This window comes from Diprion similis, chromosome 9 (genome assembly GCF_021155765.1).
Source record: "Diprion similis isolate iyDipSimi1 chromosome 9, iyDipSimi1.1, whole genome shotgun sequence".
Taxonomy (NCBI): domain Eukaryota; kingdom Metazoa; phylum Arthropoda; class Insecta; order Hymenoptera; family Diprionidae; genus Diprion; species Diprion similis.
Window position 1 is genome coordinate 7,699,149 of NC_060113.1, and position 19,954 is coordinate 7,719,102.

A 19,954-nucleotide genomic window follows, 5' to 3' on the forward strand; every position below is an offset into this window, starting at 1 on the left:
TTCCTTGACAACTTTAGCTAGATAAAAACGATACGATAAATAAAGCTTTGTTGCATTGTATTATTGCTATGCTTCGATCAATATTGTTTGAGGTAGTATTGGCAAAAATTGTCAACTTATAAAAGAATTTCTGAGAAACGCCAATATTTTACGAACGATAGAAAGCAGACAGTTCTATCGAGGTTTCCACGAAAATGATTTTCAGTTTGAAACACATAACCGTCTGGAATCTCAAGAGTTTGTCCAGTAAAAAACGTAATAAGACCAAAGAAAACCACATTATGGACTCAAGTTATACTTCGACTTGTAAGATAAGCTTTTTGCAAACCATATAATTTTTATCGTCGCGTCGATTTTCGAAGAATTTCTTTTGACAAATATTCTGCCAGTTTTATACATATTTTCGTCGAACCGATGATCTGCGGCTTTCTAAAAAACGTTTTCCTCCGCGTTTCGTTTCGTAAAAGTAGAAAGCTTACAAAATATGGCAACTGAAAAGCCCCGTTCATTGAGCGACAACCACGTGACCCTTCCAGGATTTCAGCCTTGGTCAAAAGTCGAAATGTCAGTCCCATCACTCGAGCTAAGAGAATAGGAAGAAAAGTTCACGGGCTTATGGGAATTTTTAGAATGCAGCCAAAGTCTAGACCCTGGGATATGAACCGTCAGTGGAAGAAGCCAAAAGCTGAATTGAATGCCAATTTAATAAGGACAAAGTGACAAGTGCAGATTCGTAGAATAAGATCAATAAAATCACAATAGCGAAGGGCTTACCGGGGTGGAGGGCTCGTTGAATAATTCATCAACGTTAGTTGAATTTTCGAATCGAGGTGACAAGCATGCATTATACATGTACGAACCGACCGACAACTTTTGCGGACGATAACGAAAGGATGCCGAAAGTTCGTTTGTTCAAGCCTTGCTCAGACCTTGACTGTGACCTTGGCCTTGGTTTCAACCCCAAAGACGAAACCCTTCGCTGCATCACGCCGTCCGGTAGAACGAGACTTCGGGAAACGAACGACTTCGGGGTCTCTGTCAGTTATCGAACCCTGCACGTTCTTGGTAGCCGGCGTCGAGAGACCCTTTCAAGAAGAAAAAAATTCTCACAATCTTGTAAACCTGCCAGTGGTCCATGTATCACCCATCGTGCTTGTGCGTCTACATGGTGGCCAAGAAAACGCGGGAACGTTCATGGCATGATTGCATCTACAATTGAATGAAATAAGTTATGCATTTATGATGCGATTATTTTTTCCATCTCCTCATTTTTCATCTTTGAATCTTGGGGTCTATACGTAAGTGTGGTGACGATTCAGAACACTTTTTACCCTTTTTCAAATCCAGCTCGATTGATAACTACTGTTAAACTTCCTTCTACACTCTCATGATAATAATTTCATTGTCTCACCGGAATTATTAACTTCATTATATTCTAGTACTTGTAGTCTGGTTATAAGTATTGCATGGACGTTGTGCTTTTGGGAAGTGAATCCCTTGAAATACTTCGGACCTAACCTTATCTTTTGTGTCGAAATTTTCGTCTATTATACCTATTCGGCTAACAGGTCTGCCATTTGTATCTACTGTTTGTGTTGCACAAATAGGTCTATCAGGCAAAAATTCCGAGACAAAAGATAAGGTTAAGTCTAAAGTGTCCCAAGTTATTAGTTCCTACGTCGAGGATAGCTTAACCAACATTTAATTTTTATACAATGGCCATACTTGCTACGAACAAATCTATTCATCCATGAAGTTATGGCCTCTTCCAAAGTGATTTGATTCGAATTACGAAAACGTAAGCTTTGGAATCTTGAAATGGTGTCACCGGGAAGCCTCAATCACTTTAAGTTCATAGATTTGTCAGTTTGCTCCACTCTCGGTGTTGCTCTTAGAATTGGGACACCCTGTAGGCAAGTGCCGATAATTCAACGCCCACGGGTCAAGCTTTCGATATAAAAGGAAAGAAAAAACGTTCACCGCTTTAAGGGCCACTCTAGAAGTCCTCTGTATTAAATGTCCACGCCATAAAAGTCTTGGGCGATTGTGAATGGCTTCCTGCCGAATATATTCCATCCACGTCGTGCTGCAATTATGTGTAGAAATCTGTAGAATGGTGTATGGACCTAGCCGTTTGAATTAAAAGTTTCGAAAAAAGAAAAAACCATTTTGAAATATCCAGAAATGGTATTTGTGTTACTAATAGTGATTACGAATGAAAAATCATACTTAGTATGTGATAGAAATAAATCTGAACAAATTCAACTAACATAAGCTAAGAGACATCAATAATTTCAGAATAAGTTTCGTAATAAAAGCGTTCGAAATGGTTAAACTCTGGTGCTTTAGAGCCGAATCGAATGTTTTGGACTCAGTTTGTTTACCAACGAATCTCTAGGGAACAGTTATATTCAACCCACGTACCGTGCAAATTTTTGCATAGTTAGTTGGATAGAACGAAAGTTTAAACGTTTTAATACAACGAAAACATCTCTTTCTTTTTTGTTCGATTTATGAAACACCATACCCATGAAAAGAAAATTAAAAGAGACATTTCAAATCCAGATTTTATTTTTCAACCAATTTACACGCACCGTTCTTCTGAATGGGTCTGTGACGCGATTCTCTTTTCTGCAGCCTGCATACAGCCAGTGATCGAACAACTACTTTAAGTTAGAGTAAATAATTATCTTGAATCAACTCTCGAGTTTTCCCTGCACCGAGGAGATAAAAATCAGAGCTAAAAATCACAGGGATAAAAAAACTACGATCTAATTCATGTGACATATATGGTGTGCTTAGGAGTGCAATTTCTTCCTCCAAAAAAGTTTCTCTCTCGCGCTGGACTGGACTTAAGTAAGATGTGTATCAACGGTGCCAAAATTCCCTAGATCGGTGGTGCTTAATTGCTGCGACGTTGAATCTGCGTGGGGAAAAAATGAGCGGGATTTTAAATAACTCGCACCACGATTATACATGATGGCATTACTGAGCAGAGTAGCGCATACCAGAGAAATAATTTCCTAATAATATAGGGAATTCTTTAGACAGTTGGTACACATCTCACTTAAAGGGCTTAACCTCGAAGAAAGGGGCGTATCGTAGGAGTCCTAGGCACACCATGTATACTCACACCTCTTTCGCGCTGGACTGGACTTGAGTAAGATGTGTACCAGCGGCGACAAAATTCCCTAGATCGGTGGTGATTAATTGTTGCGACGTTGAATCTGCATGGGGAAAAATGAGCGGGACTTTAAATAAGTCACACCATAACAATACATGATGGCTTTGCCCAGCAGGTTAGCGTTCGCCAGAAAAATAATTCCCTGGCAATATAGGGATTTCTTTTTACAGTTGGTACACATCTCACTCGAGGACTTTCACCTCGAAGAAAGAGGCGTGTGGTAGGAGTTCTAGGCACACCACGTGACAGTGATGATAATTGCCTTATCCTCGTGGACAGATGTTTTATACCGAATGAGAATCGAATTGTTTCCATTTTTTTTCTTCCTCTCCTCGACGCAACGCTTCGCTGAGTTTTAATTGATCAAAATTCGCAACATCATTCGACTGTCAACAGCAATCAAGTTCATGGCAGGTTGGTTGTCGAGGGGTCGACATCTTTTGTCCGAGGAAATTGGGAGGGTCCAAAAAATTTCGGGACATTCAGGAAGATTCAGTGAATCAGGCTTTTGTCCCCGCAGGAAAAAAAACCGCCACATGTAACTACAGTTATCCACACTCGACACGTTTGATTGATGTTCGAATAATTCACATTTTCAGTAGTTATCACATTGAAATTTGAAGAATGTAAAGAAGAAGACGATAACCACCCGGCATACATGAATTTTCGATTAGTCGACAGGGTCCTGTCAAGGGAAACGCAAACGCCGCGTTCACTTCCATATTATCTTGATATCCTAAGTTCTGGTTAAAGTCTAGAAACTTCCCTGCGTTATCCCAACTTCCGCCTGCTTAACTAAGTAACAAAGTGAAAGTGTTATGCCGTTTACTCCGCGGGGGTTCTCACGTTACTCAGCTTTTCGGCGAGTTGGGAGAGACGCATTGTGTCAACTCCAAGCCTCCATTCAATTCCCGACTCGAGGCTTATTTTGCAAATACGTGATTGTATTGTGGCCAGAGTTTGAATCTGCCCCGCCCAAACGAGGCAGCTCTCAAAAACAGCCAACAAAAAAATATAAAAATAAAAATTACAGCGCACGAACAAAAGCTGACTCCATGGATGAAAAAGTTCAGGAGACTATATGGTAGAAAGAATGTTGACTGGACAAAAGCATGATATGTCGTCAATGGGGTTTGAAACTCTGACACCTAAAATTGATTGTATTAAATTTTATTAAAATCACCCCAATTTATGGGGATACGAGAGTAAAAAATTTAGAAAACTAAAACTTGAATAATGAAGATTCAGTCAGAAGTACCACATTATAAAAAACACATAATTGTTACCTCGTCCTTTATTTCCAAGATCGTGGTACAGGTGGATCTAATTTTTATGATTAGAGGGTTCACTTTCGTTACTTTAGGTATAGATTCTTCACAAATTTCCTGAAATTGCAGTAAAACCTCGGTTAGGACGTTTCGCACTTGTAAGTTTTTTTCGTTTATACGATAAATTTTCTTGTCCCTGGCAGCTTCATCTGTAAACGGTGTGAAAATATTTCACTTGTACGTTTCTCGTTTCTGGTCCCCTAGCGCTGTTCACTGCTCAGTTAAACGTTATTACAGCTGATTTTTTACTCGATTCTTGCAATTTGATGTTTGACTTGCCTACCGCTAGATAGCGCGCGCGTGCCTATAATTGTTATCCCAAACACGTTTCAGCAAGTTGAGGTTAGCGCCTCATCTACAGAAAGATGATCTTTACTCACCGTTACTGGATTAACCTTAAACCTATTTTTCGATCATTGAGAACACTTTGATGTGTTACCATTTCAAATGTACAATTCCGATCCACCTGAAAAAATTTAGGGCAATACTTTCACTATCTTGAATGCGATAGTACAGTTTAGAGTATAAATATAAATCACGAATACGAGAGCAAAAAATCCAGAACAGAAGAGAAAATTTCGAAAATTACTGGTTCGGAAAAAAAGGTAGGGGTTCAGAATGACCCCGGTATGTTTTCGAAGGGTTAACCTAGAGTACTTCCGTGAAACGCTTTGGTTAATAATATTAACCGATTTCGCTAGGGTGAATGAAACGACAAAATGATATCTATAAAACCACTGAAAATCATAAATGTTTCATTTTTTAATCATCATGGTTTCGGAATATTTAAGTATTTTACTTTAACCTTATTCTCACTTATACTCGATTGGAATATTTGTAGATATTATAAAACGCCAGTACGATAAGAATTTTTTTTTTCTCGATGACATTTCAATATGTATTAAAAAAAAAATTTTAAAAAGGCTACTGAAAATAATTCACATCTTACGCATTCTCGCTCACGATATCGCGGTCTCTTTATCCGTAAAAAGGTTAGAATATTAACATTTAAAAATGAACATCAAATGCTCCGCATGTAATATGAGAAAAAAAACTCTCGATCGACGTAGACACTTTTCTCTGAAGAATTCAATTTCCGTTTGAAGTTACGTACTTGCTTACTTTTGAATGGCACCTATTTCTTCGTCAGCATTCTCTGCAGTCGCAAAACTTCTACTTCATAATCTTGGGTATTTGAAAAGTTCCGGACAGTCATTTCGAAGCAGCGAACTGATCAAATAGACATAAAGCGAAATAAAATGCGGACAGGGGTTGTAAAAGCCGATGATAAAATCGTTTGAACCAGTTGAAGAAGGTTCTTCAGATTGTTCTGGTAGAAAATGAAAGATTTATTTAGATTCAAATTTTGTGTCTATCTAATCTGATCTAACCACGTATAATTCATAGATCTAGTTAAATCGATAAATTATACAGTTCGATGGTCGGATCCTAGTTTGATGAGACTAGACAAAAACAATATTTGAATCGATATCAACAATAAGATCTACTCATTTTTTTTCTCGAGGTAGCTCGAAATTCTCTCTGCAGCATTCGAGGCGTAATATGGCTGAGAGAAAGGCCAAAATGACACGGATAAAAAAAAAAAAAAAAACGAAGTTACTCACAGTTGTTTTAAATATAAATGAGCCACCCGCCTCGAAGGAGAAAAAAACTAATGAAAAAACGTCAACGTAGAATTAATTGATCCGCCTTTGTCGAAACGAGCCGTAGAAACAAACCCTGGGGCAAGTAATCCCCGGGAACAATTGCGGTCTGTGGGTTTTATCACGCCGTTGAGAGAGGAAGCCGTATAAGAATTTGTTGGCAAGCTTTCGTTTGATTGCCCAAAGCGCCTTATCCCATTCCTCTGACCACAGTTCCGAGATACGATCATATAGTCCATTATTCAGCTGCACGAGGTACCGTTTTTGTACCATTTTGAGGTTATACTCATCTGTATATACATACATATATTAAATTGCTAACGATAAAACGGTCCGTCATGTGCTATAGTTTAATGCGCATGCGCTGCGATCCAAAAGCAGTTGTTTGCTAACTAACCTAACCTAACCAACCTTCGTAAATGTAACCTCAAAAATTTAGACAGTTGTCACTGACAGTTGTGCTCAAAATTTTTGAAGTTACATACATCGTGGCGAACTGTTGTCTAAATTTGTGACAGATGGTTGCCCTGGCAAACAGCTGCTCTCATAAGATTGTAGCGCGTGCGCGTTAAGTTACAGCAGACGACGGACGAAACACTCGCTAGAAATTCACTCTGCATATATGACGCGACCTACGACCGTCATAATCCGCGTTTTTGCACCGCGGCTTGGAAAACGTTGCCCAGAATTGCCCGACCAGCAAAAATATGGCAGTAAAACCTGGGTGAATTCATATTTCAGTATAATATTCTCTCGCTTATTTTAATAAAACAAATGCCTTTGAAAGAGGATCATTTATTTGAAATGGTTTCAATTTAGCTTTCATCTGTTGTTTCATGTATCATTTATTTCGAATAATTGCTTCGCCATCGGAAGCTCTGCTATTTACTATTCTACAATATTGTTAAACGTTTAATTGAATCAGTTCTCTATTCGTCCAGAAATACCCTGGTCAATATTAGAACCGAATGTCTTTATTACTGCAGCAGCTTCAGTATTATTCATTAATGCCTTCCACTTCCGGCTAACTTGTTTTCGATGCGAAATAAAATTCGATTTCGATTCTATACGAATTATGTGACAATGACTTAGGATGCAGCTGACGTGAGAGCAAAATCACTGAAGGAATTAATTTTTTTGATAGAAATTTCAATATTTCTACTCGACGATTGAAATCGATATCATTTCGACTTCGCAAAAAATCATACATTTAACTGGTTGAAAATCTTTGAAAAAAATGTTCTGCTACTATTGTAAAGAATGATTAGCTGCTGAATAAAAGTAATCGTTGCGAAATAAAATTGAAGGAATATATTAGACATTTGACAAAAAAAAGAATTGTTCAAACACTTGTTTACGATTCAAGGCTTTCTTGGCATCTCTATGAAGATCATCGAAGCAAAGTTAATTAGTCAAGAATCATCGATTTTCAATTCATTAGAACAGCTGAGGTGAAAACCTATCTTAATAATATTAAAAAGAATGCTTTGCCATCAAAATGTGTCACTCAAGTGATCATGGTGTCAATATCATTCAAAATGATTTCGTAAACTCCGAAATCCCACCGAAATCAGTGATATCAAAATAAAATTCTATATAATCTCATTTTTTTTAAAGAATTTATTACTATTCAAAACTTTTCATTAAACTTTGGAGGCCCAATATTTTCTCAGTGTCATTTGAAAAATTTTTTTTTTATCAAATTCGACAGTTTTACGATTGAGCTTCAAGATCTAACGCAATTTGAAAAATCGTTCTAGACGCCGGTATGATTTTTATAGAACGACTTTTTGCTACCTTGGGAAATATGTTGTTACAGATTCGAGATTCAGACTTAGTTTACGATATTCCTACGCGTATCTATGGAAAGCGTACTTGCGGAAAGGTTGCGGAAATTACGTGCAATATAATTTTGCAAATATATGATACAAACTCTCCTCTAGCTGCAGAACTATTTCCGCAGCCAGCGTCAATATTTTTCACGCACTAACAACCCTGGTAGAATCAATATCGCGCACGTTATTTGAAGAGATTTAAGCCTCATAAAACCGAGACCGTAAAACAGAATTATTATGTGTTAACACGCCGTGGCTTTATAATGACATTACACGATCCAGCCGAAAAAAGACTGTCAAGTTATTCGTATGGAAATATAGTAGCATTGGCACGTTTAAATAGAAAAAACTTCTCTGCTAAATTCATTCTTTTTCTAGATCCGCTCCATATGTAGTTTCCATTTTTTTTTTTTCGTTGACAGAAATTTTACATTTAAATGAGAAAGAGTACAATTTTTGATCCAAAAAAAAAAAAAAAAAAAAAAAAAAAAAAAAAAAAAAAAAAAAAAAAAAAAAAAAAAAAAAAAAAAAGATCGCAATGAGGGACGCGACGTTGGATTGAAGTTACTTTCAGGGTTCCAGGTGTGACACACAATGTATGGAGGCGTTCCTCCGTCAAACAAGGGTGAACGAGGATTAGAGTTCGAACTTTACATCGCAGGGATTAAACGCGCCTTTCGAATGCCACAACTTTCAGAGCTCTATGGCGAATAATGCATAATATAGACGTCCACTGGCTGATCTACCAAAATTTTCAGTCAGCCTTTTAGAGTAAAAATTTAGAGCTGACTGTCACTCAGATACATCACACGGTACAGTAGGATATGAAAATCCTGCAATTTTTTAAGGTCTTTGGACCATGCGGTTCACGAGGAACACGTCTTGATCAAGTTTATCGAGTTTTTTAACCGAACATTTGAATACCTGACACTTACTATGCTAGTTTTTTGTAAAACAAGTTTCATCTTTTCGAATATAAGATCAATTTCATGGTAGATTCTCGCAACTACCAAAAAAAAAAAAAAAAAACACGTTTTATCGATATGTTTACGCTGGCGAGTGTGAAGAGGATGAATATAGATTGGTTTCCTAATTCTCTTGTTTGAAAAAGTAGAAATTTTAGACTATATCCTAAAATTTTTATAGCAGGACGAAAATAGAGTTTTAATTAAGTAGTTATAAATAATCGGGATCCCTGAAATATTTATGCATCTTCGATATTATACTCTGATAATTCCAGGATGTACTTTAAAATTTCTGCTTATTTACATAAAAAAATAATACTATCTTATTTTTATTTCCTTCGTTATGAGATGCCTCATCGCGATTTTTGATTTCCCATTTAAATAATGGGAACTTTAATCTTGAATAACTATTAAACGAGTCGACTTGTCGAAATATCACATCACATCTTTTTTGTAGATCGTTCAATTTCCTACAAGAATATCTATTGATTTCTACAATTCGCTCATTCGTTAGACCGCAATCAAATTCCAAATAAGAACCAAATTTTCCCGTGTTGTTTACATGGGAAATCAAAAATCGCGATGAGGAACCTCTTAATATTAATATGAGGAGCTCAAGCTTTCACAGAATATGTTTTTCATCATCTTGAACGATATTTTCATGGTCACTAAAAAAAAATATTGAAAATACGTATTTTGCTATTTCTGAGGATCAACCATGGAATTGATTTTATATTCGAAAAGATCAGGCTTTTTTATATAAATAAAACATGTCAGGTAAATTTTTTTCCTAGTCACAGAGAGTGTTTAAAAAATTGAAAATGAGGGCAAAGATTAATTTCCAAAACGCAATAAAATTGATCGACGTGTTTCTCGTAAAACGTGAGGTCAAAATTCCTAAGGACTTAGAAACTCTTCATAAATTAGTGCAAACTATAAAATGACGAAATTGCAGCCAGATCGAAATTTTTACCAAAAAAAATCTGCCCGAGAGTTCGTGAATTAGCCCAGATGCATCAAAGGTCTACCTCGGTCTACCCGGTGGGGATAATCATGGGGTTCATGTCATACTCATCGTTTAATTATCCATTGTAGACACCGTGGCAGAAATGAAGGGAAATGACGTATATTATAAAAGGAAAAAAAGCGATCAACGAATATTAAACTCAGCGAGTAAGAGAAAATTAATTATCGAATAGTATACATAGATATAGGCATTGAGAATCCCGTGATGTAGTTATTTTTCTTTTGCTTGAAACACTTTGTGTTTCTTTTAAAGATGAGGATATAAAAAAGTGAAAAATTAAAAGAAAAAACGGGGGAAGGAGGGAGGGGGGCGGTGAAGGAGATGAAAAAGAAACAATACAGAAAAGAATAAGAAAAAAAACCACGCCAGTTCTGAATTAACGAGTAACGAAAGAGATACAACACATAATGGAGTCCCGTTGAAACATCTAATTAATTTTGGCCCACGCCGTAGTAGTCTGGCATAAAGAAGGGGTTCTGATGTACACACCGAACGAACGTGTGGGATCGAAGATCATTTTTAAAAGCTGAGTAAGCGGACAACGATCCGTCAAGCTGTGGCGCAGCGAGACGAAGAGAACTCGAAAGAGTGTTTTGTATAGTATAACTATACCGTGAGTTTTTTTAACAGCGAAACGATCAGCGCGCCTGAAGCAGGCAACCAAAGTTATAGCTCATGTTCAGGTTGAGCATCGTATCCCACAACGGCCATACCAAATTTAAAAAAAAAAAAAACAAATGACATTCGATGTGGTCGAAATAAGTCAGATTTGACATTTGCGATGACCCTGGCGGAGTACGATGCTCAACCTGAACATGAGCTGTACTCCGGTTGCCTGAATCAGGGACACAGATCGTTTGCTCTCAGAAAAACTGACGTTTGGGTTAAGATCGTAGTGGAGTATACATGGTGTGCTCAACATTCCTACGACACGTCCCTTTCTTCAAAGTTAAAGCCTCTAAGTGAGACGTATACCAATTGTCTTAAGAATTCCCTATATTGTTGGAGAATTATTTTTCTGACGAACGCTACCCTGCTCGGCAATGCCATCACGTGTGGTTCTGGTGCGAGTTATTTAAAGTCCCACTCATTTTTTCCCCACGCAGATTCAACGTCACAACAATTAATCACCACCGATCTAGGGAATTTTGGCGCAGTTGGTACACATCTTACTTAAGTCCAGCCAGCGCGAGAGAGAAACTTTTTTGTAGAAAGAAGCTGCAATCCTAGGCACATCATATATACTCAGAGCACGGTTTGGATTCGGTTTCAGGTTATGGCTATCATCAATAAGACATAATCTAAGCAATACACACGTTTTGGTAACGAGATCCTAACATCTAAGAATTTTTTTTATCTTTATTTCTTTATTATTCTTCTCGTTATAGACTCCGGAACGGGTTTTACGCCCGAGGAGTGCGTTGAAATTTTTAACCGTGTGATATGGTTTGTGAATAAGTGAATGAGGTGTGTATTTTTAGGTTATGTATTACGTGGCGTACGTAACGCAGTCGGGACTTATAAAAGAGTAACAACAATTACATCAGTCGGTGATTAATTAATTGATCCATAATTGATTCATTTTTTAGATACGTCTCTTCCGGTAATTAATTAAATAATTTTTGAATACGTGTACCATGTATAATCAAGTTGAAATATATTTCATTTACTTTTTCATTATTTTACGTGAATATATATTTCACGGACTATGAGAGAGACATGACTAATCAGATTGGTATCAACTGTTACTATTATAACATGAATTCATTTATCTTGGGGAATCAAGGATGAATGGAACGGACAGTCACCTCCAAAATATTTTGAAACAGAGATGTGACCAAACAAAAGTTTAAAAAGTCAAACTAAACGGCAACAACTCTGTTTTGGTTACTTGTCTGGAGTTCGATTCCAAAGATAATCGCGATGGGATGAGTGAGTAAGAGTGTGAATAAATAAAGTCCACAATTTCGCGAAAGATAAGAAAGCGCTTGCTTCGTCACAAAAACCCTCACGTTTTAGAGAGAAAAGCCAAAGCAAGTCCTGTATTTATTCAACAAAAATCAGTCCGGCAGGCTACAGAGTAATAAACTGGCTAGCGCGTTCCTTATTCAACAAATTAATCTAAATTGAATGATCATTCAATAATCTTATCAAACATACCTTGCCAAGTATGCATAACTAATCAACACACCGCACTTCCGACTGTCAGGTGAAAGTGGGGTAACGAAGAGCTTCCAAAATGGCTCACAACCGTGCAAACAGCGGTCCCGACGTCTCGGGGATCCAACGCTGTTGTGCTCAGGCGACAAATCTGTCACCGCGTCGACGCTCCCCCCTAGGAACAAGCACCTCAGGTCACCAAAACGTGGATCCCGTTCCCATAACCAACCCTAAAAACGCGATTCTTAAAACTACGTGAAATGGAAAGAACTCGACACCCGATCGAGCGCGGGAAGAACGTAGTAATCGCACACACGGGCAGAAAAGAGAGATTTAGCAGTACGTCCTACCTACTCGAGCGCTCGATTCTGAGTGAATTGCGCGCGCGCGCCGCTAGACTCCATTTTCGCACAGCGCGCCACCATGCGGCCGGGTACCGTTAACGCCGCGAGGTACCAACGGGTGCGCGAGGTTCGAGCGCGACAAACTCAAAGATGATTTAAAAAAGTGCCTGTGATCTAGAGAAAAAAAAAAAAATTATTGACCACTGAATTTCAACAATAAAAATGATATCAGAGATATTACGCTATAATATATTTTTTACCGGAAAATCTATGCAATCTGACGGATTTTTCTGAGCGATACCTTATTTTATTCGTAAGCGAATATATTACATTCTCTGGCAAATTTTTTTCCTCTGCTCGTCAGTTGGTACGTCTAATATTTATAATTGACAAATGATGAAGTTACGATAAAGCGATAGATTCGTTATCGGTACGCAAAATCTAATTCAGACAATCGATGGAGAATTCATTTACAACAAAAAAAAAATAAAGAAATAAGCTATTGTTAATCAGAATCAGATATGTAATACGAATTTCTTAATGGAAATTAATAAATTGATGTAATTTTTTTCAAATCTTTAACGAGATAAAATCTTACGCTTAAAATTTAGCGTTCGAAAATTTTTTTTCCGATACATACTAGGAAAGTTTGATTTTCGAAGCTTGTAGAGCGTATGTATAATAAGGTCCTAGATTTTCAAACAGTGCGGTAAAACAACTTTGTCACATGCGCACAAATGAAATAGTATATTTTATACACCAGGGCATTCTTTGGCGCATGCGCGCTTGCTAACGAATCAATTTTACGCACTGTGCCATTGATTGCCAGTAACCTAACCCCAATTTTACCTTCACAGCCACCTATATTGAGTTAAGTGCAACTTCCTAACCTCTTAGTTCTTGAATTTTTGTTTCAAATAACTTTTTTATCGCCCAAAAAGTCGAGTTTTTATTATATCTCGAGGTTTTTCGGTTTAGAGAATCATCTTCAAGTGGACGTCTGTTGAATTCATGTAGTATGCACGCGTGTGTGATCTATTTTTTTTCGACGATTCCTCGAAAACGGACTTTCCAAACTTATACAACTGATTAAACTTTGATCGGTTCAGTACTTTTCTAATCATTTAAATAGTTAGTAATAAAACATCAAGTAAAAATGATTATAGCTTGAAAACGGATCAACGAATTCGAATGAAAATTAATACCACGAAGTTTTTTGGGTCGCTGATCACGAATTTTACATTGGACTTCCAAAGTTCGAATGAGATGATGACATTTTTATCATTATTCATATCATTACAATTTTGGCTCTAAACCAGTTTGAAGACGAGAAGACCACAGACTGGCACAAACTGCCGTGTTTTTCTTCTCGTTTTTCATTTAGTTCCTTATTATTCTTCCTTTTTACAAAAATGTTTCAAATGAAAGTATTGTTTTGCATAATTAAAATTTACTAGCACATTATCAAATTATAATCATTTAATTTCAAGACTAATTTAGCAAAAGTTCATGATATCGAGGGCTAGGAACCAAAAGAGTATTTTCAACTTGCTGGATAAATCCGCTATTCCTTGTTCTTGTTGCAATAAAACCATCGAATGCTGAAAAACTATGCTTCACACGTTTTTGGTTCATAGCCATCGATATCATGATTGTACACCTCGTACTTATCTCAAGTTGGAAATTAAACTTTTCCAATTATGGTGAAAAAAGAAAACAAACGCTTGGCACAAAAACAGTTACGATATTGAACAAGGTTGATTCCACGATTGCGGTGAAGTGATTTTAAAGATTAGAGCTACAGCAGACAAAGCAGCAAAATGAATTTGGATTCAAATAAAGCAAAAGAAGCTGCCAAACTTATACACAATTTCAACTTTAATTTGGTTTTTAATTATAAAATAACAAATTACAGTATTTAGGATAAAATCCATATATGGTTTGTGAAATCTTTTGAAATTGTTTAAGTCTAATGTCAATATATATTAGGGTGACGCAAAAAAACCGACTATTTTTTTTTGAGTCCCGTGTGACAAAATGTTAGTTTTTGATGTTTCAAGAGCCCACTCCAAAGGACAACTAAAAAAAAAAATTTTAAGAGGTTGCTCCAAATTTTTTTAAATGTAAAAAATTGTCAAAAAAAGTGAATTGAAAAAATTATATTTTCAGTATTTTGTTTGATTTTTAATTCATGTCGTGGTGTATTGTTATCGATTCTTTCTTACTAAATTGAAGAAAAAAAATTTATGAAATTTTAATATGAATATTAAAAGGTCGCTCGAAAATATCTAAAGAAATGCACCAAAAAATTGAAAAAAAATTATGAGCGACCTTTCAAAATTGAAATTTTGAACTGAAACTTTCGGGAACTTATTTTTTTTTGTCTATAAAATTATACCGTAACGAGAAAAAATTTAAAAAAAAAATCGATTTTTGACGATTTCTGACGTTTTAAAAAATGTAAAGCGACCTTTTAAAAAAATTTTTTTGAACTGTCCCTTGGAGTGGGCTCTTGAAACATCAAAAACTAACATTTTGTCACATGAGTCTCAAAAAAAAAAAAAAGTCGGTCCCTTGCGCCACCCTAATATATATAGAATAAATATTTTTCAAATAAAAGTAAAAAAAAAACGATGTATTTGTTATAAATATAATATTCTCGCTATCGCGCTTCTTTGTGGCTATTTATGAATAACACATGTGACTCGGACATATTTATTGTTATTTTATCATAAATCTTAGAAGAAATATATGCATAATTCAGTTTGGGTACTAAATATACACTTTTTTTGTGAGTATCAAATATTTCCTCGATGTAAATGCAGTAAATATATCAGATGATTGCATACGTATAAAATATAGAATCTGTTGACCTTAATTTGATTTTCTGTTTCAAACCGATAACACCATTCTCCAAACTGTAAGTAAATAACAATAAAAATAATCCCGTAAAATACGAAATGCCACAAAAAACTTCTCTCATTTATTAAATATACTTTTGTACTTGAAAAAAAAAAAAATGTGACATAAATTTTAATAGTATCTTTTTTTATTCGACATTATTCTTTTCTACTTCCCGCCGTGACGTGAAAAATACCGAGTTCCTCAAAGTTGTGCGAAAGAAAGGGTACGCATGTTACACACACATAACAAACAACACACGTTACGTGAATGTAGAATCGAGCATCTCCTTGTGCACTGAGGCGTGGAATAAAATTTTGGCATCAGGCTTTCGTTTAAATTTGCGAAATTATATGTAAAATACTTTCTGTGCACGTAGGTAGAGAGGTATTGTATAAAGGAAAAGATTTTTTTACAGAATGTTTCGCTGCTTCGCCAATTCTTTGTGGAATTGTTAACAGTATATCAAGTATAAATGAGTAAATAAATAATGAGATCGCTAAAAAATTAAAGTAAAAAAACAAAAAAATTGTTAATATATCGCGACCCGTTGTCGTAAATGCAAAATAATAGAATGAGGTGGTTCAGATTGTTCCATTATACTTAATTTATCCCTTAATTTATTTTTTACTTTTTATACATATATATATTTTTTTCTGCTCTCCCGGTACTTTATTCCCTTTTTTGCGATCGACGAGCATTAAAGGGGAGAGTTTGATCCGTTCGGAAGCTAAACGCTTCGTCGAATCATTCGTTTTTTCGCAAAGAGGTGGCGAAATTATGCACACGTACTCACATGTTATACGATCAATGTTTATTAGCACAGCAGGACAGGATATAATTCGTCTTCGCGATGGATGGATTGATCGGTCAATTTATAAACGAGTTTCACCTACTGCGAAGACCACCAGCTGGTTTTATAACTCTAACTGACGTAATTTTATCACATAGAATCTAACGACTGGGACAGAGTCTGCGGAATAAAGATTACGAAAATTCTGAAAACACGTCTTGATTCATGTGTTCATGTATCAATACACATTTAATGCACGTTACACACGCTTACGAGCATTGGATACACAGTGAAAACAATTTTCCGCCGACGTGAGCCAACTTTCGGTCGCTTATATTAGGACTAATGAATGTACGTAAAATAAAAATATATATATATATATATATATATATATATATATTTATATATTAGGGTGGGCCAAAAAGTTACTATTTTTTTCGCTAGTCATCGTGAAAATATCGTTCAAGGTGACGGAAAAAAAAATTCTGTTTAATATTAATATTAAGAAGTGCTTATTTGCGATTTTTCATTTACCGTTTAAATAACACAGGAAATGTTAATTTTTTTTGGGGGGAGGGGGAGTTATTACTCAGCACCAAATTGACGTATCGTAAAGAACGATACATATTTTTGTAGGAAATTGAACGATCTACAAAAAAGATCTCCTGCGATTTTTTCGTAAGTCAACTGGTTCAAAAGTTATTTAAGGTTAAAAATTAGTTATGCCAAATTTGATGATTTTTTTTTTCAATTTCACTGTGAAATAATGGTTGAAAAATAACAAAAAAAAAAAACAATAATATTTTTTAAAGTTCATGTTAACTTCTTTATTGAAAGATTGAAATTTTGCCGAAATTTCCGATTACTTTCAACAATAAATAAGTTTTTAACGGTAAACTATTGTACAAGATTTATATTTTTATCAAATTTTGAACCAGCAGATTTGGGAAAAAATTGCAAGAGACCTTTTTCGTAGATCGTTCAATTTGAGAGGTTCTGAAAAGAAATTCCGTTTCTTTGGTAATAAACCTCTTTGAAGGAATATCCCGTTGAAATATTCCTTAGACATCCTCACGACTTATTTTCTAAAAAAAAAAGTTAACAAGACTCTGGGAATTGAGATATAGATCAACTACTTCGAACTTGAAAGTGACAGACAGTTGTTTTATCGATAATTTATGCGTTTTCGCAAAACTTTAAAGAAATCACAATTCCAAAGATGGATTAAAAGAAATTCTTGATTTTTGCTAGTTAGAATGAAAGAAAACTAATTATAAAAGCAAGCCGTAGAAACAGTAATTTAATAGATATATAAAATTATAATGAAAATCTTTTTTCTTTACGATATTAATTTTTTATAAAACGTTTCCTTTATTATAACCTTCATTTTTTTCGAACTCTTACTTTTTGCACTATTTTAATTATTTTTTAGTAATTTCTATAAAATTTTCTTCAAACGTAGTGCGATAAGTATGGTGCAATCTTTAAAACGTGTGCGAACTAAGAAAAGGTTGAGTGGAATGAATTGCAAGGTTACAACCGCACGCTTTTAATTTGCGAAATGAAGAAAAGAAAAAAAAAAATGTGTGAAAAAATGAAACAGTCGGAAATTACGATTATCTTCATCACGCCGACACTCGGTTATTACACACGTTACTCGCAGTTATCTCAATTGTTCTAATTTCTTCTTCCACCACGCGTATATACCTGCATAATACATCCACAGAGAAACATAGAAACATAGGTACGACGTATCTAGGTACAATTCCCAACTACTGCTTACTACTGCTACTCCCATTTCATCGCACTTGAATAAATGATCGCTGGTCACGCCCGTGGAATATAAAAACTACATTGTATACGTACCTGCGCTATGAATACATAGTTTCACTAGCACATGGCTAGGTATAATCGCATGTATGCATTCGGATGAATTCTCTGGAGTGCAATTGGAATTTCACCTCTCTTGTTAATTACACATGTGTATGTATACGTACGTAGAGAGTAAGAAAACTGGTATCAGCATGGTGTTTCTAGGAGTGCAGGTTCTTTCTCCAAAAAAGTTTCTCTCTCGCGCTAGACTGGACTTAAGTAAGATGTGTACCAATGGCGCCAAAATTCCCTAGATCGGTGCTGATTAATTGTTGCGACGTTGAATCTACGTGGGGAAAAATGAGCGGGACTTTAAATAACTCGCACCACGATTATACATAATGGCATTACTGAGCAGATTAGCGTATACCAGAAAAATAATTCCCTAATAATATAGGGAATTCTTTAGACAGTTGGTACACATCTCACTTAAAGGCCTTAACCTCGAAGAAAGGGGCGTGTCGTAGGAGTCCTAGGCACACCATGTATACTCACACTTCTCTCGCGCTGGACTGGACTCAAGTAAGATGTGTACCAACTGCGCCAAAATTCCCTAGATCGGTGGTGATTAATTGTTGCGACGTTGAATCTACGTGGGGAAAAAATGAGCTGGACTTTAAATAACTCGCACCACGATTATACATGATGGCATTACTGAGCAGATTAGCGTATACCGGAAAAATAATTCCCTAATAATATAGGGATTCCTTTAGACAGTTGGTACACATCTCACTTAAAGGCTTTAACCTCGAAGAAAGGGGCGTGTCGTAGGAGTCCTAGGCACACCATGTATACTCACACTTCTCTCGCGCTGGACTGGACTCAAGTAAGATGTGTACCAACTGCGCCAAAATTCCCTAGATCGGTGGTGATTAATTGTTGCGACGTTGAATCTACGTGGGGAAAAAATGAGCTGGACTTTAAATAACTCGCACCACGATTATACATGATGGCATTACTGAGCAGAGTAGCGTATACCAGAGAAATAATTTCCTAATAATATAGGGAATTCTTTAGACAGTTGGTACACATCTCACTTAAAGGCTTTAACCTCGAAGAAAGGGGCGTTTCGTCGGAGTTCTAGGTACACCAGATATACTGACACCATGATCCTAGGGGCGAATCTATGTATCTACCTACATGCATTGGTACTCATTGCACATGCGATTCTGCTACAAACAACATCTAAGTTTGCACGAAGCTATGATACGTTTGCTTTAATAACGAATGCGTTGGAAAACGAGACTCTAAGGAACTACAAGACTAGTACGTGAGAGCTTAATTTTATTTATTTATGCTTTCTGTGAACAAACAAGACATATACCGAACGGATTAACGAATGCATCATACTTCCAAATTCAAGAATTAAAATGTAACCAACGTTTCGAAAATTCTAACCACTTTTTGAATTTAATTTTTAACTGAAAACACGACAGCCGACGTTCTTTTGAACATTATAAATATTAATTTAGTTCTGATTTTCATCAAGCCTGATTCAATTCACAAAATATCACTGTAATTTGAATACCAAAAATAAAATCAAAAGTAAATCTTCCCTCTACTTTTTATTTTTTAAATATTTCATCACATTTCATTTCATTTTAAAATCGTTATCTATTAAATCTGTTTCCGACGTCTGTGTGTAGATGAAAAGGAAAACACAAGACGTTAACAATATAAACTTTTTGTCCAATTCAGTCACAACAAGTGAAAACTACGAGTATATAGTAACGTACGAATTTATCGAGTAGGAATACTTTTCTATTAAAAACTCAAAGTGTTTAAGGTTTTTGGCAAATGGCTCAATCTGAGCCAAATTAACGAATAACAGATGTTCAAGTATTCGTCATGCCAGATAAAGAATCAGTGAACTTTTGAAGA